Genomic DNA, 27,153 nt, shown 5'->3' on the forward strand with positions numbered 1-27,153 from the left:
ATGTCCTGAACAGTTAACAGAAAATAAGCAAAAAGGAGAATAGAATGCTGGTCTCTATGTCCTGAGGACTAGAAAACAAGCAGTTAGAAGTCATACTACATCAATGCAAAGCCCAAGTTAGACCACAGCTGTGGAGTGCTATAATAAAAACAGATATTACTGGAAGTACTCCTCAGAGGTCTGGCAGCTACTGTGGAAAGAGAAACAGCATTAACATTGTCGATTACCTTTTTTATCAGAACATTGATGAAAAGTCATCAACTTGAAACAATAATTATGTTTCTCTCTCCACAGAAGCTGCCAAACCTGCTGAGTATTTCCAGCATTTTCTGTTTTTATTTCAGATTTCTAGCATCGACAGTATTCTGCTTTTCAATTCCTGAAGTGGTGTTCAGCTCTGGACACCACAACCTAAAAGGGGTATTGGCCTTGAAGGGAGTACAGCATACATTTATCAGGATGATAGCTAGCAACAAGGATTAATTTATGAGGAAAGATTACAGAAACTAGGGTGATATTCCCTGAAATTTACAAGGTCAAGGATGATATAATAGTGGTTTTCAAGATATTGAAGGGAACTACTGAGGCACAGCCTAAACAGTTAGGACCAACCTTTCAGGGGTGAAGTTAGGAAATACACTACACACGAAAGATGGTAGAAGTTTGGTTCCCTCTTCCATAAACAGTGGTTGATATTTGGTCAATTGTTAATTTTAATGCTGAGATTGAGACCTTTATTAACTGAAGATATTAAGGAATATGGAGAGAAAAGGTGAGCATACGCAGTTAGGTCACTGATCAGTCATGATGTCATTCAATGATAGAACAGGCTTGACAGCTAAATGACCTCCTCCTACATTCCGCCTCTCCACTCACTTCTCTTCTTTTCAGATCCTCAGGAAAACCCACCCCTTTGACAAAACTTTTGGCCATCCCTCTGAATAACTCCATCTTTGCTTGGCATCAACGTTTGTCAGATTACACTTCAGTGAAGCACCTTGCGAATGCTTTCCTCGGTTAGAGATGCTATGTGAGTGAAATTTGTTGTTCTTTGAAATAAGTCACAAAGGAACTGAAGAATTTTAGATCCAGAGATTGTGCCACATCAATTTTTTTTCAATTTGTGACCCTGACCCAAAATTGAGTACATAATTTCAAAAACACACTGGGACCCTGACCGGGTTTTTAAGCTTCTGATGCAGAATTTACAAGATTTACAAACATACGAATTAGGAGCAGAAGTATACCACTTGGTCCCTCGAGCCAGCTCCACCATTCATGGAGCTGATCTGATTGTAACCTCAACTCCATACTCCCACTTACCTCCAATAACCAATCACCCCCTTGGTAATCAAAAATCTATCTACCTCTGCCTTAAAAATATTCAAAGACTCTGTTCCTGAACAGGCAGTAGAAGCAGAGCTCCAAAGACTCACGACCCTGAGAAAAAAATTCTCCTCATCTCTGTCTTTATTGTGCGACCCCTTAGTTTTAAATAGTGCAACCTAGTTCTAGATTCTCCCACAAGAGGAAAAACCCTTTCCACATCCATTCTGTCAAGACCCCTCAGGATCTTATACGTTTCAATCAAATCACCTCTTAATCTTCTAAACTCCAGTGGATAGCCTATCCAACCTTTCCTCATAAGACAACCCGCCCATTCCTATTATTAATCTCGTAAACCTTCACTGAGCCACTTCCAAGGCATTTACATCCTTCCTTAAGTAAGGAGACCAATACTGTACACAGTGCTGTGAAAGTGGTCTCACCAATGCCCCATATAATTGAAGCAAACTCCCGACTTTTGTAGTCGATTCCCCTCGCAATAAACAGTAATATTCTATTAGCTTTCCTAATTACTTGCTGTACCTGCATATTAATCTTTTTGTGATTCATACATTAGGACACCCCGATCCCTCTGCATCTCAGAGCTCTGCAATCTCTCACCATTTAGATAATATGCTTCTTTTTTATTCGTCCTGCCAAAATAGAATTGCCCACATCATACTCCATTTGCCAGGCCTTTGCTCACTCACTTAACCTAATTACATCCCTTTGTAGCCTCCTATGTCCTCATCACAACTTACCATCTTATCCATCTTTGTGACATCAGCAAATTTAGCAATCATATCTTTGGTGCCTTCATTCACGTCATTTATATAAATTGTAAAAAGCTGGGGCCCCAGCACCGATCCCTGTGGCACACCACTTGTTAAATCTTGCCAACCAGAAAATGACCCATTTTTGCCTACTCTCTGTTTCCTGTTAGCTAGCGAAACTTCTATCGATGCCAATATGTTTCCCCCTACACCATGAGCTTTTATTTTCCACAATAACTTGTGATGGAGCAGCTTATCAAATGTCTTCTAGAAATCTAAGTACAGCATATCCACCAGTTCCCCTTTAACCACAACACATGTTGCTTCTTCAAAGAAAGCCAATAAATTGGTTAAACATGATTTCCCTTTCACAAAACCAAGCTGACTCTGCCTGATTACTTTACTTTTTTCTAAGTGCCTTTAATCATAGCTTCTAACATTTTCCCTATGACATGTTAAGCTAACTGGCCTGTTTCATGCTTCGCCTCCCCCCCCTTTTTGAATAAAGGAGCTCCTTCACTATTTTCCAATCAAATGTGATCTTCCCCGAATCTTAGAAAATTAAAAACAAAACATCGACTGTCTCACTACCAACTTGACCCTGGGATGAAGTCCATCAGGACCCAGGGACTTGTCAGCTCGCAGCACTTCCCTGGTGATTGTAATTTTCCTGAGTTCCTCCCTCTCTTCCATTTCCTGATTTGCAGCCATTTCTGGGATGTTTTTGTATCCTCTATAGTGAAGACCTATGCAAAACCCTGTTCAATTCATCTTCCATTTCCCTACTTACCATTATCAATTCCCCAGACTCACTTTCTAGAAGACCAATGCTCACTTTGTTAACGTAAAGCAAAATACTGCAGATGCTGGAAATCTGAAATAAAAACAGAAAATGCTAGAAAAACTCAGGTCTGGCAGCATCTGTGGAGAGAGAAACAGAGTTAACATTTCGACATATGACTCTTCTTCACGGCTGAAGAGAGGTGGAAATATGATGAGTTTTAAACTGTTGAAGAGAGGGGGGTGGAATAGGTGGAGCAAAATAGAAGGTCAGGGATAGGTGGGAGCTCTGGAGAGATTTGACAACAATGTCATGGACACAAGCAAAAGGAGTGTTAATGGTAGTGTTAAAGACTAAAGAAGGTACTATTGGTAGCATAAAAGTGAGATAGCAGAATGTGATAATCGCAGAATAAGGGTCAGCTCTCTGTGAAAGCAAAACATAATAACAAATTACAGATGACCCTGTGAGGGGAGGGGGTAGGGAAATCTAATTTTAAAAAGATCAAAATGGAGGACAGAGTTCATGGTCTGAAGTTGTTGAACTCAATACTAAGTCCAGAAGGCTTTACAGTGCCTAATTGGAAGAGGAGGTGCTGTTCCTCCAGTTTGCACTGGGTTTCACTGAAATATTGCAACAAGCCAAGGGCGGAAATGTGCGCATAAGAGCAAGACGGTGAATTGGAATGGCAAAAGGCAGGAAGGTCGGGGTCATGCTTGCGGACTGAGCGATGAAGTTCCGCAAAGCAGTCACCCAGTCTGTATTTAAGTCTCCCCAGTGTAAAGTAGACCACACTGTGAGCAGCAAATACAGTAGATTAAATTGAATAAGGTGCAAGTGAATCGCTACTTCACCTGAAAGGTATGTTTGCAGCCTTGGACAGTGAGGAGGGAGGAGGTAAAGGGACAGATGTTGCACCTTCTGCAATTACATGGGAAGGTGCTGTGGGGAGGGGAAGAGGCATTGGGGGTGATGGAGGAGCGGATGAGGGCATCATGGAAGAAACTGTCCCTACCGAATGCTGGCAGAGGAAGATGTGTTTGATGGTGGCATCATGCTGCAGTTGGCAGAAATGGCAAAGAATGATCCTTTGAATGCAGAGGCTGGTCAGGTGAAAAAGGAGGACAAGGGGAACTCTATTATGATTCTGGGAGGAGAAGGGGTGGGGGCAGAGATGGGCTGGATGCAATTGAGGGCCCTGTCAATCACAAGTCAGGGGGAAATCTCAGCTCTGAAAAAAGGAAGACATGTCAGAAGTGCCATTTTGGAAAGTAGCATCATCAGAACAGATGCAACGGAGGCGAAGGAATTGGGAGAACAGGATGAAGTCCTTACAGAAAGCAGGGTGTGAAGAGCTATAGTCGAGGTAGCTGTAGGAGTCAGTGGGCTTGTAATGAATATTGGTAGACAGTCTATCGCCAGACATGGAGACAAAGAAGTGAAGGACGGGAAGGGAATTGTTGGAGATGGACCATGTAAAGGTGAGAGAGGGGTGGAAATTGGAGGCACAAATGAATACATTTTTCAGTTCCGGACAAGAGAAAGAGGTGGCACTGATACAGTCGTCGATGTATGAAAAATAGAGTTGTGGGAGGTGGTCTAAGTAGGATTGGAACAAGGAATGTTCCACATACCCCACAAAAAGACAGGCATAACTTGGGCCCATGTGGGTACCCATAGCCACACCTTTTATTTGGAGGAAGTGAGACAAGTTAAAGGAGAAATTATTCAGTGAGAGAACAAGTTCAGCCAGGTGGAGGAGAATGGTGGTGGATGGGGATTGTTCAGGCCTCTATTCAAGGTAAAAGTGGAGAGCCCTCAGACCATCCTGATGGGGGATGGAGGCATAGGGGGATTGGACAGTCATAGTGAAGAGGAGGCATTTAGGGCCAGGAAACTGGAAATTGTTCATAATACGTAGGGCATCAGAGGAATCACGAATGTTGGTGGGAAGAGACTGGATAAGGGTAGAGAGACAATGGAGTCAAGATAGGAAGAAATGAGTTCAGTGGGGCAGGAACAGACTGAAACAATGGGTCTATCATGACAGTCCTGTTTGTGGATTTTGGGAAGGAGGTAGAAGCAGGATGAGCAATGTTGGGGGACTATGAGGTTGGAAGCTGTGAAGGGAAGATCTCCAGAGGAGATGAGGTCAGTGACAATCCTGGGAACAATGGTTTGATGTGCCATGGTAGGATCTTGGTCTGGTGGAAGAAGGAAGAAGTGTCCAAGAGTTGGCGCTCAGCCTCTGCAAGGCAGAGGTCAGTACACCAGACAACAACAGCACCACCCTTATCAGCAGGTTTGATAACAAAGTCAGGGTGGGACCTAAGGCAATGGAGTGTGGAGACAGGTCGGAGTGGGTGAGAGGAGCAGAGAAATTAATAAAGCCGATACCACACCGACAGTTTTCAATGAAAAGATCAAGAGCAGGTAAGAGGCCAGAGGGATGGGCCCAGGAAGAGGGAGAATACTGGAGGTGGGTGAAAGGATCCCTAGAACTGGGCAAGTACTCCTATCCAAAGAAGTGAGCACGCAGGCGATCGTGACAGAAGAAGAGTTGAGTGTTGTGCCGAGCCTGAAATTCATTGAGGTGAGGACATAAGGGGATGAAATGGAGTCCTTTGCTAAGCACAGAACATTTAGCATCAGAAAGGGGAAGATCCAAGGGTATAGTGAATACATGGCAAGAACTGGAATTAGAAGAAGGCATTGGATCAGAGAGACAGGACAAGGTGGAGGGTTCCGGATGGGAGCTGGTATCAATAAGTTGTTGGAGCTTGCATTCCTTAACACCTGAAAGGAAGAGAAAAAGTTTCTTGTTAAGGCATTGGATGAGACAGGGAAATAAATGGAACTGGGGGCAAGGACAGTTTTGAAATAGGGTGAGTCGGTGCTGCTGGAGGGAGAGGTTGAATGTGTTCATATGGCAGTGCGTGGCACTGAGTGTGGATCTCAGGATGCAGAAAGAACAGCAGTTCGAGGAACACTGTACGTCCTGGAGATAATCCTGGGTAGATTCGAACCATGAAAGATGGAACTTCAGTTGGAATCCAACTTTGTTAACTCTTTTCTTTTTTAAATAGCTATAGAAATTCTGTCTTTATATTTCTAGCTAGCTTTCTAGGTTAATGCTATCCTCTATTATGAGAGAAATTGAAAATTAAAGAAAATATGTTATGCTTCAGTTATACAGGGCATTGGTGAGACTACGTCTCGAATATTGTGTGCAGTTTTGGTCTCCTTATTTAAGGAAGGATGTAAATGCACTGGAGGCAGTTCAGAGGAGGTTTACTAGATTGATATCTGGAATAAGCGGGTTGTCTTATGAGGAAAGGTTAGACAGATTGGGCTTGTTTCCACTGACATTTAGAAGAGCAAGGGGTGACTTGATTGAAGTATCTAAGATGCTGAATGGCATTGACAAGTTGGATGTGGAAAGGATATTTCCTCTACGGGACATTGTTTTAAAATTAGAGGTTGTCCTTTTAGGACAGAGATGAAGAGAAATTTTTTCTGAGGGTTGTGCAACTTTGGAACTTTACCTCTGGAGGCGGTGGAGGCAGGGTCATTGAATATTTTTAAGGCAAAGTTAGATAGATTCTTGTTAGGCAAGGGATCAAAGGTTATCCAAAGTAGATGGGAACGTGGAATTCAAAACACAAACAGGTCAGCCATGATCTTATTGAATGGTGCAGCAGACTCAAGGGGCCGAACATCGCTATACATTTCTTACAAGCTCCCATTATTTTTTTTTTTATACCCCATCCTACTGTGTGGTTACTGTTGGGAGGCCTATACACCACTCCCACAAGTGACTCCTGCTCCTATTTCATACGTTCGTATGTTCTCTTGTATTCTAATTTTTCCCTCCTTAATCTTTTAGTCATTCCTTGCTGTTTTTTATATTCTGTCCAATCTTCACCCATCTTTGCACAATTATGTACCTTTTCTTTAAGTTTGATACTATCTTTAACTTTTAAGTTAACCATGGATGGTGGGTCCTCCTGTTTGAATTTTTTGTTCTCGTTGGAATCTATCTATTCTGTATATTCTGAAATATCTCCTTATATGCCCACCAGTGCAGCTCCATTGACATATCCCTTAACCTAATTTGCCTAATTAGCTAGCTCTGTTCTCATGCCCTCATAATTGCCTTACTTAAGTTTAAATTACTCGTCTTAGACCCACTCTTCTCTCCCCCAAATTGAATGCAAAATTCAATTATATGATGATCGCTGCTACCTAGGGACACCTTCACGATGAGGTCATTAATGGGTCCTATTTCATTGCATAATATCAGGTCTCATATAGCCAGCTCTCTTGTTGGCACCAGAGCATGCTGTTCTAAGAAACTGTCCCGAAATCATTCTATGAATTCCTCATCTAGGCTACCTTTGCCCATCTGATTTTTCCAATCCATATGTAGATTAAAAGCCCCCATGATAATTGCCATACATTTCTTACAAGCTCCCATTAATTTTTCCTTGATATCCCATCTTACTGTGTGGTTACTGTTGGGCAGCCTATACACCACTCCCACAAGTGACTTCTTGCCTTTATCATTTCTCATCTCTACCCAAATCTACCCTAGTTTCCTGAACTTAAGTCATCCCTCTCTATTGTGCTAATAACATCATTAATTAACAAAGCCACCCCTCCATCTTTTTCTAGCTTCCTGTCCTTCCTAAATATCAAGTACCTTTCAATATTCGGGTCCCATTCTATGTCACCCTGAAGCTATGTCTCTGTAAAGGCTATCGGATCAGTTATTTATTTCTACCTGTGCTAGCAGTTCAGCTGTTTCATTTTGGATATATGTGCATTCAGATACAGAGCCTTTAGTTTTGTCCTTGCATTATTTTTGTAACTTCAAGCCTTATCTGCCGATTTACTCTAAGATTTGTACCCTCCATCCCTTCCTATCATGGTCTGTTTATCCTTTCTCGTATTAATACATTTCTCTCTTGCCTTGTTTCTACACTTTGATATATCACATTTTCTCCAATGATCCTTTACCCCACTACTTGGTTTAAAACCCCCTCTACTTCCCTAATTATGCACTCACTAGAACACTGGCCCCAGCATAGTTCAGGTGTAGACCATCCCAATGGTACAAACCCCACTTTCCCCAACACTGGTGCCAGTGCCCCTTGGAACCTATTTCTCCCACACCAGCCTTTGAGCCGCACATGAATCTCTCTAATTTTATTTACCCTATGTCAATTTGCATGTGGCTCAGGTAATAATCCAGACACTATCTTTCAGGCTCTGCTTTTTAATTTATTGCCTAGCTCCTCATACTCTTTATGCAGAACCTCTTTCCTACATGGACCATGATCACTGGATCCTCTCCATCCCACTGCAAGCTCCTCTCCAGCCCCGAGCAGATATCCCGAACCCTGGCACTGGGCAGGCAACACATCTGTCTGGGCTCACGCTCTTGACTGCAGAGAACAGTATTTATCCCCCTGACTATGCCGTTTCCTATCAATGCCACATTCCTCTTCACTACCCCAACTTGAATGGCATTCTTCACCATGGTGCCATAGTAAATCTGCTACTTGACCTTGCAGCACTTCTATCTACACAGGTAGCAAGCACCTCATAACTGTTCGACAAAGTCAGAGGCTGGTTCCCTTTACCTGCCTGACTCATGGTCACACCCTCCTGTACCTGAATTTAACCAACTCTAAAGTTTTGCCTAGCCTAAGGGAAGTGACTGCCTCCCAAAATGTTCCCCCATTGACACTTGATCTACTTGGCCCACCTTATTTCCAAGAACCGGGTCCAAAAGTACGTCTTTTCTTGTTGGATTGGACACATACTGCTGTATTACATTTTCCTGAAGAATATCTAGGAGCTTTTGCCCCTCTCCACCCTTTACACTACCACTGTCTCAGTCTATATTCAGTAATTAAAGTCCCCCATTAGAACTACTCTATAATGCTCGCATCTGTCTGTAATTTCCCTGTGGATTTGTTCTTCTACGTCCTACTCACTAGTTGGTGGTCTATAGATTACACTGAGCAATGCAATTGCACCCTTTTTGTTCCTTAGCTCCAGCCAAATTGATTCTGTTCTTGAACCCTTTGGGATGTCCTCTTTCTCCAGCACTTAACCAATACCGCTATCCTTTCTCCTTTCGTATCTCTTCTGAACATTTTGTACTCAGGAATATTTAACACCCAGTTCTGCCCTTCCTTGAGCCAGGTCTCTGTTACCGCCACAACATTATACTTCCACATGGCAATCTGAGCCTATAACTCTCCAATCTTATTTACTATATTCCGTGCATTCACAAACATGCATCATAACTCTGATTTAGATTTTGTTACTTTCTCTCTCACCCCGACTTCACCTATTAACTTACTATTCTCTATACTATTGTTATCTGTCCTTCCCAGTATTTTGTGCACTTGGTATTCTTCTCTAATATTTTCTCTAGGCTCTCACTTCCCTGCTGAGTTGGCTTAAAGCCCCCCCAACAGCATTAGCAAAACGCCCGCAAGGAACCCAGTCCCAGCTCTGTTCAGGTGCAACCCATCCAGCTTGTACAGGTGCCATCTCCCCAGAGCCAGTCCAGAAATCTAAAGCACTCCCTCCTGCACTATCTTTCCAGCCACGCATTCATCTGCCTTATCCTCCGGTTTTTGTATTCATTGGCATGTGGTGTTGGGAGTAATCCAGAGATTACTACATTTGAAGTCCTGTTTGCTAATTTTCTACCTAGCTCCCTAAATTCTGAGTGCAGGACCATATCCCCCTTCCTACCTAAGTCATTGGTACCAATGTGGACCATGACCTCTGGTTGTTCACCCTCCCCCAGAAGCATATCCTGCAGCCGCTCTTGACCCTGGCACCAGGGAGGCAACATTCCAGCCTGGAGTCACGTCTACAGCCATAGAAATGCCTGGCTGCTCCCCTAACCAATGAATCCCCTATCACTATTGCTCTTCCTTTCTTCTTCCTCTCCACCTGTACAGCCGAGCCACTCACGGTGCCACAAACTTAGCTCTGACTGCTCTCCTCTGAGGAACCAGTGCCCTCACCAGCTTCCAAAATGGAAAACTGATTTGCTAGTGAGACCCCAGGGGGTCTCCTGCACTTTGTGCCTACTTCTCTTGGACTGCTCGGCGGTCAGCTCATTCCCTCTGTCTCCAAGACCTTAAGCTGCAGCGTGACCACCTCTCTGAATGTGCTATTCGCGTAGGTCTCAGACTCACGGATATTCCACAGCGACTCCAGCCACCACTTGAGCTCTGAAACCTGCAGCTCAAGTTTCTGCAGCTGGCAGCACTGCCTGCCCATGTGGTCAGCTAGGACAGCGGTAGCGTCCATGACTTCGCACATATTACAGGACATGCATTCCACTCGATTGGGCTGCCCTGCCATGTCTTATCTCTACTTCCCTTATGTTAACTTTATTCTTCTTTGGATTATTTATATTACTTTATTATATTGGCCCTAAATTTCTCTTATTCCTGGCACTTCTCAGTTAAATCCAAGTACAGCAACATATTTAAAAATATTACACTTTTCTAATTTACTCACCAGGTCCTACTTACCAAGGCCGCCAGTCTTCTTTCTGAGGAAAGATAGAAAAAGAAAGGAGAATCTCCTCTCTCCTCATTGAACTCCCTCAGTCATCTCTGCTCTTGAGCTCTTGCCGCTTCTCGCACTGTTTTTCTAGCTCTTAAGCTCTCCTTTAGGTGCTGCTGACTGCCTGGCTCGGGTTCCCCATCTCACACTCTCCTCTAGATGCTGCTGACTGCCTGTCCCAGGGTCCTCCTCTCACACTCTCCTCACAGATAAAGTAATAGAAATTTGCACTCACCTAGCTTGGAGACAAGGAACAAAACTCACCAACAATTGGAGGCTGTAAAAAAGGTAGAAAAAGGAGCACCTCTTCCCCCTCTCTGCCCCAAATTCCCATCTCCTCACTCCATCTATGTCTCACTCAGGTGTAGTCTCATGTCCACATGCTCCTTTCTGCATGTGGGTTTAAAATCTCTCTGTTTTTACAGAACATCTGATGACTCACTGGTTAGCTTAGCTTTCTGCTAGTGATTAACACTCATTGAGGGAAATTACTTTCAGCTGATTGGCAGATGACTGCCACTTCAGGCAGTTCCCTGTTTAACTAGGCTATTCAACTAACAATGTTTGAAAGTAAGAAGCTAACTCTTAATCTAAATTTAAAATTAAGGAAACCTTACCAGAAATTCCCATCTGAACCAAATACCCAACTCCTCACTCAATCTATGGGCAGGATTTTCCACACTGCCCACTGCCAGGATTGTCCAGTCGCACCAAAAATCAATGGACTTTGGCTGGCCCACCGCATTTCCCACGGTGGAGCCTTCCACGGTGGGGCCAGAAAATCCCAGCCTATATCTTACTCAGGCGTAGTTTTGTGTCGGTGCACCCCTTTTTGCATTTAAGAAGAATATGGTGATCGGATGAATTATGACTTAATTTATTGGTTTTCAATTATCTGTGCCCAATTTCTTGGCTCCTCACAGGCCAAACAACAAAAGAACATTTAATTTTTACAGTTACTAGGTAAAAATATCACCAGAGAAGGGGCATTTCCTTCTGTTCACTATGGAGAGACTGTCCAAAGTCCACCCAGTGGTCTACATGTTGGCCCTGAGACCTGACAAGCCCAGTCCAATAAACTTCAGTATAGAATTGGCAAATTAATTTTGATATAGTTAAGTGCAAAATAATCCATTAAAGTGGGAAGAATAAGGAGACCACATATTCCTTGCCAATGAGTGTCCAAATATCGAAATGGGTTAGAGGAATAGAAGGATCTGAGTGCACAGGTACACAAATTGAAAAAGTTGGCAACACAGGTTAATAAGACCATTTACTAAAAAAAACACTGGGGTTCAGGTCTAGAAGGATTGACTTGAAAAGCAAAGAATTTGCACAAAACTTGTGCAGCACATTGGTTAGATCACATGGAGTACTGTGAACAGCACTAGTCTCTGTAGTACAAAAGGATATAGAGACACTAGAGAAGGTGCAAAAAAGATTTACTAGAATTAAACTAGAAGTGAGATGTTATACCCAAGGGAAGACTGATTAAGCCGGGGTTCCTTTTCTAGAAAAAAAGAAGATTGAAGGTGACCAAGTAGAAGTCTTCAAGATTATGAAAGGGATTAATGAGATAGATATAAAGTTGATGTTTCCACTTGTGGACAAGACCAGAACTAGGAGCCATGAATAGAAGATAGTCACTAATAAATCCAAGAGGGAATTCAAGAGAAACTTCTTCACCAAGATGTGGTTACAATGTAGAAAGTACCAATGGAGAGTAGTTGAATACATCTATTGTATGCCATTTGCCTGAAGGGGAGGCTGGATAAACAAATGAGGGAGAAAAGAATAGAAGGATATATTGATGAGGTTAGATGGAGAGAGATGGAAGGGCTCATGTGCAGTTTATGCACAAGCATGGACCAGTTGGGCTAAATGGCCTGCTTCTGGCATTCAATACATTTTAAACTTTGTAATTATCTTATTCATTTTAATATTTCTTATGTGATTTGTCATTTGAATTTTGTACGTCTGAAGTTTTGAAAAGCGGCTGTGCTTAGCATAAATTGGTAGATAAATTGTAAATAGTGACTTCAAAGTACAGCCACATCAGATACATGCAAATTAATGGAAACATAGGTTTAGACTTAATATCTGCCTCTCCTCAGATTCCATATGATAAAACTGCATTTCTCATAAAGACAGAAAACTTGAACAACAACATGTTCAGCAATTTGGACTGTTTACTGTAACGGAATTATGTTCCATTTTTCACTTTACATAAATGAAAACTTTGACAAGCGACTGGATATGAGGAAATAAATTAAGACATAGTCTAATTTTGAGATTTAGACAGCCAGACTACATAATTTTCATCTGAATTTTAAGATTAGATTTTACAGCCTTGTAACAGACTCACTACAGGGGATACAAAAATCCCAGAAGCAGCTATAAATCAGGAAACAGAAGGGAGAGAGGAATTCAAGAAAATTACAATCACCAGAGAAGTGGTACTGAGTAAGTTGTTGGAGCTGCGAGCTGACAAGTGCCCGGATCCTCAAGGACTATATTCCAGGGTCTTAAAGAAGTTCTGTCGAAGGGTCATGAGGACTCGAAACGTCAACTCTTTTCTTCTCCGCCGATGCTGCCAGACCTGCTGAGTTTTTCCAGGTAATTCTGTTTATGTTTTGTCTTAAAGAAGTGACTTGTCAGATATTTGATGCATTGGCTTTAGTTTTCCCTAGATTCAGGGAAGGTCTCATTAGATTGGAAGATAGCAAATGTAACTTCATTACTCAAAAATGGAGACAGACAGAAAGCAGGGAACTACAGGCCAGTTAGCTTAACATCTGTCATAGGGAAAATGTTAGAAGCTATTATTAAATATTATTATTAAAGAAGCTACAGCAGGGCATTTGGATAAGTTCAAGGTAATTAGGCAGAGTCAATGTGGTTTTGTGAAAGGGAAATCATATTTAAACAAATTATTGGAGCTCTCTGAGGAAGTAACATGTGCTGTGGATAAAGGAGAACTGGTGGATGTACTGTACTTAGATTTCCAGAAGGCATTTGATAAAGTGCCACATCAAAGGTCATTGCAGAAAATAAAAGCTCATGGTATAAGGGATAACATATTGGCATGGATAGAGGATTGGCTGGCTAACAGGAAGCAGACAGCAGGCATAAATGGGTCTCTTTCGGGTTGGAAAGGTGTAACAAGTAGTGTGCCACAGGGACCTGTGCTGGTACATCAACTGGTACCTCATTCATATAAATGACTTGGATGAAGGGATGGTTGCCAAATTTGCTGATGACACAAAGATAAGTAGGAAAGTAAGTTGTGAAGAGGACATAAGGAGGCTACAAAAAGATATAGGTAGGTTAAGTGAGTGGGCAAAGATCTGGCAAATTGAGTATAATGTGGGAAAATGTGAAATTGTCCATTTTGGCAGGGAGAAAAAAAGAGAAGCATATTATCTAAATGGTGAGAAATTGCAGAGCTCTGGGATTCAGAGGGATATGGGTGTCTTAGTACATGAATCGCAAAAGGCTAGTATGCAGGTACAGCAAGTAATTAGGAAAGCTAATAGAATATTATCATTTAATGCAAGGGGAATTGAATACAAAAGTGTGGAGGTTCTGCTTCATTTACACAGGGCACTAGTGAGGACACTTCCAGAGTACTGTGTACCGTATTGGTCACCTTATTTAAGGAAAGATGTGAATGCGTTGGAAGCAGTTCAAAGGTTTACCGGACTAATAACTGGAATGGGTGGATTGTCTTATGAGAAAGGTCGGACAGGCTAGGCTTGTATCTGCTGGGGTTTAGACAGATAAGAGGTGATTTGATTGAAACATACAAGATCCTGAGAGGTCTTGATAGGGCAGATGTGGAGAGGATGTTTCCCCTGGTGGGAGAATTTAGAACTAGAGGTTGCTGTTTAAAAATAAGGAGTTGCTCATTTAAAACACAGATGAGGAGAAATGTTTTCCCTTAGAGGGTCATTAGTCTTTGGAATTCTCTTCCTGAAAAGGTGGTGGAAGCAGAGTCTTTGAATATTTTTTTAGGTAGTGGTGGATAGATTCTTGGTAAGCAAGGGGGTGATAGATTATCAGGGGTAGGTGGGATGCAGGTTTGGGGTTACTTTCAGATCAGCCACGATCTTATTAAATGGCAGAGCCGGCTTGAGAGGCCAAATGACCTACTCCTGCTCCATGTTTATATGTTCCGTGATTTAAATAAATGCATCCTTCAGTGTTGAACTGAGCCAAATAAACCAGGAAATTTTCAGGCTATATTCCCCATAAGTGCTGAATTAACTTACTGTAACCAAGGTGACATTCAGGCTAAACTGGCCTTAGTATTGCTGTGTGAGGAAGGAAGTAGAACAACACTGCCAAGGCTTCCACTACTTATGTGATCTCTACTGCACCATGATTTCACACCAAGCCCTACTCATCTGTCCCTGTGCTCACTGCCAACATTGATTCCCTGTCCACCATTATTGCAATTTTAAAATTCTCATCCTAAGTCCTTGCCCCTCCTTATTTCTGCATCGTCCACCAGCCTAAAACTCTCCATGAATTCTGCACACTTCATGCCACTACTAATTTAAATGAGTACAGATTGCAGGCAGCACTAAATGCTCTATTTCTGAATTGGGGGTGTAAAATCATGAGGCACAATTTAAAGCCAGCCTACACTTCAAAGGGGAGGTATATTGTGGCTGCAGCAGGCACTGAGATTGTTCCAAAAGTAATTTTGACATGGGAAACACTAAATAATTGCATAACATGGGAGAGAACAGGCTCCAAGACTTTCTGAAACTGCATTGGAAACCGTTGTCAAGGCAGTGCAAAGGAGGAGGGATATGCTCTATCCACCAGCGGGCATGAGGTCTTCCAGACAAACTTTGTAATAATCCTATTTATTTAAGATAAAGCAGTGGGATGAGTTAGTAATAGCAGACATTGCCAGAAATCAAGTGCCAAGGGCCTGCATGCAGAGCCAGAAAAAAGTTCAATGATCACACATGGTCAAGGTCAGTGAATATATCTTCAAATGCTAAATCCCACCCAATGTAGCACACCTCCATCACTCACCTACAAACAATCTCCATCAATCCGGCCTCATACTTAGCAGTCATAGCTTCACCACCTCATCCTCGTACACTAAGCACTGTTGTAACCTCACACCCATACCTCACGGCTTTCACAAACTGCCAACCATTCAAGCACATCAGTCAAACACATTGCACCACACTCTCTGACACACTTGCCTCTCTCTTGCAGGACAAGATGATGCATAACCAGAGGCAGTAGCACCCAACTGCTTGGTAACAGGCGTGGCTGCATGTCCTCATCCAACGAAGGGGACGATTGTTGCAATCCTTGAAGCAGCCATCACTAAGCCAGAGGCCAGTAGCCAGGTTGCAACCAAAGATGAGAGTATCTTCCTTCTCAATCCTACTTTTTGCTCCTCCCACAATCTCTTCTGATTTACAAACTGCAGATGATGTAAGCTTGCACCTTTTGCCTCTTCCTCTCCCCTCACTACAATCTTACACTTGCACCTTTCTCTTTTCAGATATCCAAGAGCCAGGTGGTGGTGGGTGAGCAAGAAGACAGTGAAGAAAGAGAAACGCTGTCACTTGCTCACTCATTTGCAGCCACCAGTTCAGATACTGACACCACTCATACTTTAATGGCATACGGAAGGATCTGATGGGGAGGGCCCTTCTCATCTCCAGCCAAACTACATCTTGGAGTTTGTTTCAAAGTTCTGACATTGAGGAATTCTGCCAAATGACACTGACAACTTACTCAGGGAACCATCTGACACAATCTACCATCTCCTTTTTCCACAGGACCTCAAGGTCATGATAGACCTGTGGTCAAAGGTATTTTTCCAAATAAACTTTTCCATAAGAGTCAGGTGGTACGTCATAGTCCAACTAAATGGAACGTTCTGCAGCAACGTGACTAAGCCCATCCTTCACAACAGTGGGGACAGATAGAACCTCAGCATGTAGTGACACTTGCTGTTTGCATACCATCTACACACAGCTTGATGCAGTCATATACAAAGGTGCCATCAGTAATGATGGCAATGTTAGGTACATTTAGCCTGTTCATCCTTTCCACACATTTCTGGTATCATCCTTGTAATTTTTCTCTGCATTCTCTCTATTGCTGCTATATCCTGTTTATAATAGCTGCATGCTATTCTGGTGCCATAAGTGTGGTCCAACCAAGTTTTGATCCAGGTTTAGCATTACGTCTCTACTCCTCTCTACTATTTCTCTAGAAATAAAGCCTAGTACTTGTTTTGCTTGTTTATAGCTTTGCTAATCTGTGGCACAACTTGTGGTGATTTGCATATTTGTACTCCACGATGCCTTTGTTCCTCTACCCGCCTAGACTCACACCTTCCAAGTCCTAAGCGACCTCTCTATTCTTTCAGCCAAAATGTACACTCTCATATTTATCCATGTTAAATTTCTTTTCCCAATTATATGCTCATTCTGCATGTTTTTTTGATGTCCTCCTGTAATCTGTTACAGTCCTCCTCAATTCATTCATTATCCCTGCAAATTTAGAAATTGTGTTTTTGGTTCCAAATCCAAACAGTGAATGTAAATTGTGAACAGCACTGGTTCCAGCACTGATCCTTGTGAAACAACTATCCTTTGCACGCTGTCTTGAAGTCAGTTAGAAATCCATTCCTTGACTCCACATTTTCTGACCTTATTCATTAGTCTATTAAGAGGCACCTTATTGAAGGCTTTTCGAAAATCTAAATAAATTACATTTACTGCATTACCATTGTCTACTGTCTCTGTTACCTCCTCAGAAGATTGTGCTGGCTAACTCCTCGCTCCCTGTTCCTTTTATTCCTCTTACTCCTCAGCTGGTCACTGTATAACTGTTGGCAAGGGCTGTGCCCTCATGATGGCAAGGTTATGCAGTGTGTAGCAGACTACAATGAACCTTGATGCACTCCACAAAGTACTGCAGGCTCCTTCAGAGTGGTCCAGGCAGTTGAAGCTTTGTTTAAGCACCCCAATGGTCTGCTGTCACATGTGGCAACATGCTTCTTGTTACATGCATGCTTCCCATGTTTGAAAGGGTTGTAAACGGAAATCACAAACAATGATATCAAAGGTTAACCTTCTAATTAGAGCTGTTGGGTGGAGTCCATTCTGCTGCTGAACACATGTTCAGCATCCTAAGGTGAAGAGAGGACATTAGTTGGAGTACTAAACTCAAATCAGAATCACAAACTGACTGAGATCATGATCTGCTTATTCAACAGACTTCCAGCGGATGTACCGTGTGAGGCGCTAACTCCCTCACCAAAGTAGCGTCTAGCACGGCTCGCATCAGAAGTGGGCACATGCACACTGCAGACGTCATTCTAGTGGTAAAATAGACTTGTGGCGCCAAGAAAATGAGCACTAAGGGATCGAAGTTCATGGTCATGGGCACAAAAAGAATACAAGAGCCCCTTGCACTTATTGTTGGGGCAAGGACGGAGAGGCAAGTAAGTGGGGTTAAAGGAATCAATTAGTAGAAAAAAGAAAACTAGGACTACCTTTCTCCAGAATATTCCAAGAGGAAAAGACAGTTTTGGCAGAAGACAGCAAGACCCAATAGAGCTTCATGTGTTTCAGCTAAGCTAGCTGTGTGCTAAACACACTCAAGTTAACATCCCTTAAACTTGAGGCGATGAAAACAAAGGAATACTGAGAAACACTGGACGGGTGAAATTAATGAAATTTTTACTTCTGATGAGGGTATCAAAGCAACTTAACAGCTCAGAGGTAATGTGGTGAGTAAAAGAACTGAGGTTAGGTATTGGGAGTTTGACAGTACAGCGCAACATTTTGAAGCAAGTGCTTTTTCCAGGGGTGGATACAGAATGGAGAGAGATTGAAAGAGAATAGGAGGAAGTAGATGGTGAGGGTTGCAAGGGGGTCAAGAATTTTTATTGGCTGAGACCAAAGTAACTCAGGAGCAAAAGGAGTTTGCAAAGCCAAGGAAGTGGTTTTGAATTTTGGTAGGAGATTTTAGATGTAGTAAGATTTGAGAGAGGACAAGATGGTGATGAATTTGGAAATCAGAAGGCAACTGAAGGAAAGAGACTAAAATCACTTGAGGATGATTATTTACTCACGCAGAGGCTGAGGGAGAAAAGAGAGGAAGATATAGCTTGATGAGAAACTAGACTTGAGGAGTTCTGAGCAATTATTTCAGAGGGGAAAAGAGGGAGTGCCTGAAGGAGGAGATACCATTACAAATTAAGTTTGTAAGATTACGTCAAGTCTTGGGAATGTCAATTCAATTTAGGGTAAAATGGCAGAATGAAGGGGACATGTGACCTGTTCTAAATTCTGCCCGACAGGCTTGGGTCATTTGGCTTTCAAAGGTTAGAATGCCCAGGTGTCTTACTGGGAAAAAGATATTTATATTGTAAACAATGACCCAAGCAGCTGTGCTGACAGTGGATAAACAGTTTGTCTCCAAGTCTGGCGGGGGGGGGGGGGGTGAGGTGTTAGGAATGTCAGGTTTTATAAATGGTGAAACTGTCTATTTAATTCCAAGATAGAATGGAGTTAGGGTGGGAGGTCTAGAGGATAGTTGATTAGCATTTCTACCTGGATATAAGGCCCATGTGATTCACATTACCATGGAGAGGATCTTTGAAAGGGGAAGAGTCTGTAGGAATCCACTATGGGATTGAATTGCAGGTTTTCCTAAAAATATCACTGAACCTCACTGTTATTGGCTAGCCACCCTAAGATTATATGCAGCCAGCTATTCAACACCCAAATGGAAGCAACACTCACTTTCTGTCCCAACATCAGGACCTGAGGCTGAGCCACCAAATTCTGCCCAATATTCCAGCTGGACCCTAACTAGTGATTATCATTTTTTTTAAAAACAACAAACCTGATCTCAATGGATCTTTAACCTATCCATTTCCGGGTTGGGGCAAACAGCTAACATGCTCTCTAGAAGAGGGTCCACCCTAAAAATATTTTTATGAGGCTGCTTGCCTCAAATTTTACCTGTGTTTGACATTTGACTCCTGGAGCTGAATTTTCCAGGCCTTGGGAAGCCTGACAGCTGAAGGGAGGAGAAAACAATTTGGGTGAGGTCATGAAGGGCCTTGAAAACATAGGTGAGAATTTTAAAATTGAGAAATTGCTTGAGGGGAGCCAAGTTAGGTCAACAGGTCGATACATAATCCAAGTGTCTCAATTGATCTTCATAATTTTTTTTTGTTTTTCTGATCAAATTTTCCTCAGATTCATGCCAAAAAGCCTGTTTCCACTAACCTTTTGAATATTGTATCGTCCTTAGCAGATAAAATAGGGATTCCTTTCTTTTCCAGGATTTAATACAACCTAAATGAAAGTTAATTCAACAACTGAGAAGACTTCATGCCAAAATTCACCTTTGACAAGACTGGAAGGAAATGTATATCCCTGTCAGTTCTAAGATTACAAAGAGTATCACACAAGATTTGGTAGTCCTTAGTCCATCAACAATTATTGTTGTACCAGCACTACTGAAGTAATTTGTCAATTGCCCATTGATATTGCATGACAAAATTTAAACTCAAAATAAATCTATACTCACTGCAGTTGCTTTTAGTTGCAACACTGTTATTTCATACAGCTAAAACATAAAAAGGATTGCACTTGAGATGGAAATTGGTAGTTGTAGTCAGATTTCAGGCCTATAAATCAAATGAAAGCTCTAACTAACATAATAGTTCTCTAGCAGCTCTGCTAACTTAGTATAGGAAGTTAGTTGCTGTCAAAAAAGTATGCAAAGTTTTGCTTAGAAAGAATAAAGATGCCATCTATGTGCAGTAGAATCCAGTTATACTGATAAATAAACAATCATTAAAAACTCCACAATGACCCATGGGCTAAAGCCACAGAGCTTAGCATTGCTCAGACCTGCCAGTGAGTAATGCTGTTGGACAGCAGCACAGCACCAACAGCAAGCATTCACATTAAATTGCACAATAACCTTTAGAGCCTTAGAGTGCCATCAACATCCCAAAGGGGACAAGGTTCTAATTTCCCATTCATACTTGCCCAATTCCGATAAGATGCATGTGATGACAGATGGCATCTATCCTTAAACACCACACTGGACTATTACTGTTTTTGAGTTCATATATTTATTTGAAAAATATAAATTGGACCTGCCTTAAATTAAGTAAAAACGTTTACATGGTAAAGTCTATTGGACTATTGGTGTTGGCGGGGGGGTGGGGGTAGCATGAGAGAGGGGGAATCATGTGCCAAATGTCATTGATGCAGGACTAGAAATGTAACAACTGCCTGCAGGAATACTTTGCATGAAACAGATGAGGAACCTGGCCTCCATTTTTCTTGTGAACTTGGAGAAGAACACCTGCTGCTACAGTTCCAACAAAGATCATTTTTTGCTTTTTTCAGCTGGATTGCCAGGTAAAGTTGGCTGGAGTAAGTGTGGCGCATTCTCCTTCCATTATATCATAGGGTCTTCATTGTGTATTTAAAAAGCCTAACGCCTGCAACTGACAACACCAGCCACCCTGGGATAAGCCATTTCATGATTACATTAAACAGGGAGCAGGAAACAGATTGCAAGTTCCACTTCCAACCAGAGAGTTTCAAGGTGCTACCACTTCACTTTCATCAGGCTGATGCAGTGGAAATCTTCCCAATGGAGTTCCAACTCACAGCCTGGGCTCCTAGCACTTTCTCTTCATCCTCCTTACCGGTAATTATTCTTTTCAGTACAATAAAATTGTGTTCTTAGAAGGAGGAAGCATGCAATCAAATTTAGTGGACAGTCTTTCTGCATTGTTCCTTCAAACTGCATTTTAAAAAGTGGTACAAACAGGATATACAGAGTTTACCAAAGCAATATCTTCTTTATTTCACTCATAAGGGAAAGATACCTTACATAACCTACTTGAGTAATCGAACTCAAATCAATAACATTTCTCACTTATATAACAAACTAGAAATAACACTTACCTATTATGCATCTAAGCTCATGTGTGACTTTTTTCACATATTTCAAGTCAATTCACCGGTTGTTCTCCAAACTACCTGATTTAGAACCACAATCAGCAATGAACTGCTCTGTAAAGAACTGGTAGTAAATATTTCCACAGTACAATTATTAAAGCTTTTACTAGAAAAATTTTGCATAACATAAACTGACAAGTGCAAATACACTTTTATTATTCTTTATATTACTGAGGAAATTCACACGAGACCATAAATAAGGCTGCATTTGTTGATAATTAAAATGTAACTAGTGATTCTTAAATCATAAAGATGAACATTCAGTACATTGAATACAGTCTGAATATAGCACTAAACATACAAATATATATACAAACATACAAATTAGGAGGGGTAGGCTACTTGGCCCATTGAGCCTGCTCTACAATGCAATAAGATCATGGGTGATCTGATTGTTACCTCAACTCCACATTTCCACCTACCCCCAGAAAATTTTTCACCCTCCTGCTTATCAAGGGTCTATCTACTTCTGCCTCCAAAGACTCACGACCTTCGGAAAAAAATTTCTCCTCATCTCGGGCTTATTTTTAAACAGTGACCCCTATTATAGATTCTCCCACAAGTGGAAACATCCTCTCCATAACCACCCTGTCAAGACCCCTCAGAGTCTTAAACGTTTCATTCAAGCCGCCTCTTAATGTTCTAAACTCCAGTGGATACAAGCCTAACCTGTATAAACTCTCCTCATAAAACAAGCCCATTCCATGTATTAATCCAGTAAACCTTCTCTGAACCACTTCCAACGCATTTACATCCTTCTTTAAATAAGGAGACCAATATTGTACACAGTACTCCAGATTTGATCTCACCAATGTCCTGTATAACTGAAACATAAGCACCCGACATTTGTATTCCCAATGAAATCTACAACATGGAAGAGCCTGAAACAACAAATTCAGACATTTACTCATTGCTTAATCTGAAAGTTGGAAAGACAGAACCAATATTGTCACAGTGAAAGTAAATGGCAAACCTGTTAGAATGGAAGTGGACACGGGAGTTTTCACTACAGTGACTGGGAAACTTTCGGATATTTGAATAATGGTGAACATCAATTAAGTTTAAAAGAAACAGCAGCCAAGCTAAAAACACATACGGGTGAAAACATTCAAGTAAAAGGCATAAGCAGAGTAACCGTCCATTATGGAAAACAATCAGCAAAGCTACTCCTGATAGTGGTGGCAGGTGAAGGGCCAAGCCTCCTGGGGTGAAATTTGTTAAAGGAGATTAGGTTAGAATGGGCTGAAATTATCCAGATGAGAGCAAGTGGGCTACCGAAGTGGCATAGGAAGTGCACCAACGTCTTCAAGGAGGAACTGCAGGCCAAGATCCATGTGGATCCGAAAGCAACCCCTTGCTTCATGAAGGTGAGACCAGCACCATATGTCATGCAAGAAAAAGTCAACATTGAACTGAACAGACTAGAGAAACTGGGCATTATACAACCTGCTGAGTTCTCAGGATGGGCAGCACCCACAGTCTCCGTCTTTAAACCTGACCAAAGCATCCGAATTTGTGCAGACTGCAAACTGATGGTTAATAAAATAGCTACGCTAGACAGGTACCCCATTCCAAAAATCAGAGACCTGTGTGCCAAGCTGGCAGGAGGGACAATGTGCACAAAGCTCGACAAGAGTCATGCTCATCAACAACTAGAGTTAGATAATGCCTCCCAGGAATTTGTCACAATTTCTACCCACAAAGGGTTGTACCAACATACACGATTGCCTTTCGGTGCCTCCTCCTTCTATCTTTTAGGGAACAATGGCAAGCATACTGCAAGGACTGCCCCAGCTTGTAGTCTATTTAGGTGATGTACTGGTGATAGGGTTCACTGAAAAAGACCATTTGGCAAACTTAGAAAAAGTCTTAAAACATTTCTTGCAAGCTGGAGTGTGTTTAAAAAAAGAAAAGTGCACATTCTAAGCGAGGGAGGTAATCTATTTGGGTCACTGGGTAGATTCACAGGGCCTTCACCCGGTTGAGAAGAACGTGAGAGCCATAAGAGAGGCACCTACGCCAAAGAACACGTTAGATGTTCCTAGGAATGGTCAACTATTAAGGGTGGTTCTTATCCAATTTATCTACAGTGCTGGCCCCCCTGCATTCTCTACTTGGAGGTGCCCAAGAAAGAAGATTTCATAAAGGTGAAACAATTGTTGCACTCGTTCAATCTATTAGTGCATTATGACCAGGCGAAAGAATTGGTGCTGACATGTGTTGCATCTCCCTACAGAGTGGGAGCCGTGCTCTCCATCAGATGGATGACAGTACAGAACAGCCAATAGGTTACATATTAGGAACGCTCACCACAGTGGAAAAGGGATATTCACAGATAGAAAAAGAAGGGCCTGTCCATCATCTTCGATGTCAAGAAATTTCACCAGTATGTACATGGCCGTCATGTTACTATCATTTCAGACCACAAGCCATTGCGAGGATTGTTTAGTGAGGACAAGGCTATACCACCCATTGCCTCAGCAAGGATACAACGATGGGTCGTAATTCTGGCAGCACACAAATACACTTCGTACTTAGGCCTGGCAATCAAATCGCAAACGCCGATGCCTTTACAATAAAATGGTGAGCATGTCCCAGTTCCACAGGAACTTGTTTTACTGTTAAATTTCTTAGATTCCTCACTGGTATGTGCTTGACAGATCAGAGGCTGGACAAGTCGGAACCCAATCCTATCTCAAGTACGAGAACAACTGCTACATAATTGGTCACAGGAGCCCGTATCTGACAAAATGAAACCGTACTTCAACAGAAGACATGAAATAACCAGTCAGGATGGCATCTTATTGTGGGGAGCACAAGTGATGGTTCCTCCAAAGGGAAGGGAGCCACTATTAATTGAACTACACAATGCCCATCCAGGAATTTCCCGAATGAAGACCATAGCATGCAGATATCTATGGTGGCCTGGGATGGATGGTGAAATAGAATAAAGCACTATGTGCAATGTCAGCAACTGCAGAAGTTTCCAGCAACAGCTCCGTTACACCCATGGGAGCGGCCAGGTAGACCCTGAGTGCGGTTACACATTGTTCCCAGGAAAGATCCAATGTAGTCAATGTTTCTGCTCGTTGTCGATGCCCAGTCAAAATGGTTGGACGTATATGAGGTGAAATCACCAATGTCAGCCGCTACATTTGAGAAACTACTTCAGAGTTTTGCCATTCATGGACTACCAGAAGTAGTCATTTCCGATAACATTACAGCATTTACGAGTGCTGAGTTTCAACGGTTTATCAGTCTCAATGGTATCACTCATGTGAAAACTGCACCATACCACCCTTCCTCAAACAGACTGGCCGAAAGGGCGGTTCAAATGTTCAAAGTAGACAAGAAATAGATAACTGGTGATTCCTTGGCAACCAAGGTAACATGCCTTCTTTATTATTACAGGACTGCCCCTCACACATCAACAGGTGACACACCTGCGGAGTTATTGTTGAAACGCTGTCTCAGGATGGGATTGAGCTTAATAATGCTGAATTTAGAAGGGAAGGTGGAAAGGAGTCAGGGAAGCCAGAAAACTAGACACGACTCGCATAGTTGCAAGAGGAAATTTACCATAGGAGAGTCGGTATATGTGAAGAACTTCAGGGAAGGACCAAAGTGGTTACCGGGTGAAATAAGTGCCTGGACCTCTATCTTGCCATGTGGAGATGGAAGGACCATTTAAGGAAGAGAGAGACAAAATCACCAAGATTTGGTTCCACCAGTGACCATGACCGGGTCTGCATTTTCTGTTGAGGATTCTCAACCCAGGACTGGCATGTCTGATGTTCCTGTAAGAGTTGAGGATATAGGACTGCAAATGCACACTGAAACACCTGATGTTCAGGCAACTCCAGAAAAGGAGGCTCCTGACAAAGAATCTGAAATTGTGGAGCTGCGATGTTCACACTGACAAGGAAACCAACTGAAAGACTGAACTTGTAAATTCCGTACCCAGTGTAAATATTATGGGTAGAATTTTCTGCCCACTGGGCTGGCGGGCCCGACCCGATCACCGGGGGACGGGGTGCCAATCTCCGTCAGAGAAGCAGGCCCCACTGCCATTTTAAGTGGGCGGGCCAATTAAGGACCGCCCAGCGTGACGCCCAGCGGGAAGCGCTATGCGTTTCCTGTGCGGGCGGGGGGGGTTTCCCCAAAAGCGAGAGTGCGCTGTTTCACGCATGCGCACGAAAGAGCGCTCATCTCCCTGAGGCTAAGTGCTGCCTCAGGGAGATCACTGAAAGCTGTACAAAGATTAAAAATAGAAAAATAAAAAAATCCTTAACATGTCCCCCTCATGTGACAATGTCACACGAGATGGGACATGTTAATAAATTTCGCTAAAACTTTATTAAAGTTTTTTAAACCCTACATGAAACCTCATCCCGCCGCTGGATGAGGTTTCATGTTTTTTCTACTGTCCGCTGGGGCTCCTGGCCTGTCCGCCAATCTTAAGGTTGGATGGGCAGGTCCTTTAATTATTTTAATTATCCTGTCAACGGCTTCAATTGTCTATTGGCAGGTCGGCGGGCGGACAGCTGACTTCGCTGTGCCCCCACCTTCCTGAAGATTTAAATGAGGCGAGATGACGTTGGGGGGAACGCCCAACATCATCCCGTGACTTTTTGCACACGGCAGGCGGACTCCGCCCCCTGCTTGCCAACAGCAAAATTCAGCCCATAGTGTCTTGAAAAATATGTACTTGTAAATATATGTATAGCCGAGTTAAAGGGGGAGGAATGTAGTAATTACGGTTTTATTTAGTGTGTAATGCACCTTTAAGAATAATACTTGTTATGCAAGATCACATGATCTGTGGTAACCAATAGGAGAGTAGCGCAGGCTACCTCCGGAGTTGCAGTTGAAAGCACGTGTAGTTGCTGCTGAGTATATTGTAAATAAACTTAAAGTTTCCACCCAAGAAGTACCTACAGATTATCTCTATCATTATCATCAAAACTCGGTCACCCTACAACTCAAGGTCTTATCAAAATCTGTTCAATTTTGCAAGTGCAAAGTCAAAAATATTTATTATTCCTTCATCTAAAGAAAGCTAAGAATACCTATGGGGCAGAATTTTCTGTTTGGCATGCAGGGGCTGTGCGCCCGAACTGTCAAAAGCCTGTTAAGGCCATTTAAAAACCAATTAGCCCCATTGAGAAAGCTGCCCATCCAGCCTTAAGGTTGACGGGCAGGCGAAGAGCCCAGGCGGCCTTCGCATTTATCATGAAATCTCATCCACGGGCTGGATGAGGTTTCATGAAGGTTTTATAACTGAAAGAAAAATTTTAATGAAAATTCATAAGCATGTCCCAACTCATGTGACACTGTCACATGAGGGGACATGTCTGAATAATTTTATTTTTTTATTTTTCTCAACTTTAACACTGAAGTTAATCTCCCTGAGGCAGCTCCGTGCCTCAGGGAGATTTCTGCACTCTTTCACGCGCATGCGTGAAAGAACGAAGGCCCCAACTCTCCCTCTTCCCGCCCCCCCCCCCCACCCGGCACAGGTACTGCTAAGCGCTTCTGGGCCTTAATTGGCCCGCCCACACAAAACGGCGGCGCGCAGCTGATCGCGGGCAGTGATCGACTCCTCATCCTCCCCCACCCCCTCCCA

The 27,153-nt window shown here is 42.5% G+C and overlaps 1 protein-coding gene across 3 annotated transcripts in view; it reads right to left on the minus strand.

Moving 5' to 3' along the window:
• Positions 1 to 27,153, minus strand: part of ctnnal1 (catenin (cadherin-associated protein), alpha-like 1) — a 393,020-nt gene that overhangs the window by 343,001 nt on the left and 22,866 nt on the right. The window lies entirely within an intron of this gene.

The sequence above is a fragment of the Carcharodon carcharias genome, chromosome 3, assembly GCF_017639515.1.
Source record: "Carcharodon carcharias isolate sCarCar2 chromosome 3, sCarCar2.pri, whole genome shotgun sequence".
NCBI lineage: Eukaryota > Metazoa > Chordata > Chondrichthyes > Lamniformes > Lamnidae > Carcharodon > Carcharodon carcharias.